This window comes from Gavialis gangeticus, unplaced genomic scaffold (genome assembly GCF_001723915.1).
Source record: "Gavialis gangeticus isolate Ggan-Ray unplaced genomic scaffold, GavGan_comp1, whole genome shotgun sequence".
NCBI classification, from domain to species: domain Eukaryota; kingdom Metazoa; phylum Chordata; order Crocodylia; family Gavialidae; genus Gavialis; species Gavialis gangeticus.
The window spans coordinates 44,096,319-44,098,648 of NW_017728998.1; positions in this window are offsets into that span (position 1 = coordinate 44,096,319).

Genomic DNA, 2,330 nt, shown 5'->3' on the forward strand with positions numbered 1-2,330 from the left:
CCCCCACCACCCGAGCTGCCTGCTCCCGTGGTAGGCTCTGCCACAGCATCCTGGGCAGGAACTATGTCCCCCTGCCCTGGCAGCAGGGAGCTCCAAGCCCCTTGCTCCCAGATTGCGATCATGGAGCAGGGGCTGAGAGATCTTTATCTCCCACCCCCACTCCACCATTGTGATTGGGGAGCAGGGGGCTGGGAGACCCTTATCTCCCATCAGTGGCTCTGTGACCACAGGGCCGTTGCTGAGAGATGCTTATTTTACAGCCTGAGCCCCATGATGACGGTGCTTGGGCTGGGAGACCCTTGGCACAGAACTGGGGGGAAACAGCTCCCCATTCTGTTCTCTGCCCCCCTGTAACAGGTCGCCCTTCCCAGTGCCATCTTCCTAGTACTCCATGCCTTGCGTGCGGTGCCCTTGGATCCTTCTTTGGGGTTCTTATGTCCCGCCCTATACTCTCCTGCCACGTCTTGATGGAAATCAGGATGATGTTTTTGCAAGCGGGAGACTGCCTATTGTATTGGGTATGTTGGGGCCTTTCCTCTATGTGGGACTGACCCCTGATTTCCTCTAGCTAGGCCTCCCCGTCTAAACCCACTAAACAGGGTTTGACTCTGAGGCTCTAGCCTTTTCCATTGTCTTGAGGCCCAGATGCCAACCCCCACAGCCAGAGGGATGACCCCGAGCCTGCAGCCTCCCAGGCCACAAAAAAAACAAAAAAAACCAATACCAAAATAAAGCTGTACCACAGGTGCACCAGAGCTCCCTGGCTTTTAAGATCACGCCTCGCTGGCGCTGGGGTTTGCACCCCCTCTTTGGGGCTTCTCACTGCCCCCTCTCCGGGGCCTTTCACTGCCCCCTCTCTGGGGCTGGGGTTCCTATGCTGCCAAGGGTCCCCTATGAGGCCTCCTCCAACCCCTAATAGCCTCACCAAAACCTCCGGTAAAACAGTAAACAAAACACAAGCCCCTGGGCTCTAACATAACTTCAAACTGTCTGGCTAAAATCTCATTCAAGCCCCCAGGGTTGCTCCATCCCTCACCAGTCTCTGGAGCTGCTCATGTAGTTCAGGCCTCTTCCTTTTACTTACTCCAGCAGAGCTCCTTCCCCCTTTGGCTGCCAACAGGGAACTGCCTGCCTGGGCTCAGTCCTGGGGTTTAAATGGGAGCCAGGCCCTGCCCCTTCTGGTCAACTGACTGCTAGCAGGTGTGGGTCACTGGCTCCCCCGGTTGCCCTGGCAACTGGCACCTGAGTAGTTATTCCGGTTCTACAAGTAGCAGGCATCTTCGTGCCCTGCTACACCTCCCCTCCATTCCATGCTCATGGAACTGGGTGAGGAACAAGCTCTTCAGCCTCCATTCCATGATCACAGTTGCAAGATCACAGAGTGGGGGATGGGAGCTCCCTGCATAAGGACAGTTCCCCGCACAGCCTGCAGCTGGCTGGGACCTGCCCCTGCCCCTGCTGCTGGCTGCCCTACCGGCAGATCAGGGCAGGGGGCTGGGACCGACACCTCCCCTGCAGCTCTTTCTAAGGCTTGGCCCCAGGGAGACATTGTCCCTCCTCCAGCAGCAGGCAGCATTTCTCTACCCCCTCCCTGCCCCCACTTCCTGGCCCCATGCTTCCTGCCAGCCTCTGGTGTAGCATGGGGGGGAGGGAGGTCTGGAGCTCATCCCAGTGACCACAGGGGCACATTGCAAGGCTGCAAGGAATGGAGCAAAGCTGCTCCCTAATTCACACATGTGTAGACACCTACCCCAAAACCCTTACTGTGCAGTATTTTACTGCACAGTAAATCTAGGCTGAAGTAAAGGCATGTGTAGAAGCACCCAGGATGAAGAAAAAAGTACTCCTTGAATAAACCAAGTAGCAGCAGCTACAGAGCTTAGTCTGTTGCTAGCCCCATACTCCAGATAGGACCCATGCACAGAGTCCAACCTCATACCAGCTCTGGAGCCATGTGCTGGGTTGAACCTAGCATGCAAAGTCTGACCATATGCACAGTCTAATCCAGCAGTGACTCTGGGGCCATGTGCTGGGTCCAACCCATGGTGCTGAGTCCGACCCCATGTACCAGTATGACCCCATGCGCTGGGTACAGAGCCACATGCCAGGTCCAACCCAGCATGTGAAGTCTGACCTTATCTGCTGGCCACAGCCACAGACTCATTCTGGGTGCCAGCCCATGAGGCCATTTTATCTGGCTGAAATGCACCCTATTGGTCTGGAAATTTGGCAGCAAGAGAGTGGTGGCAGTGCAAATTGCTGTGGCTCCCAGAGCCATGAAGACACTGCCAGCTGCTAGCACTCCTCTCTGCCAAATTTCCAGCCCCATG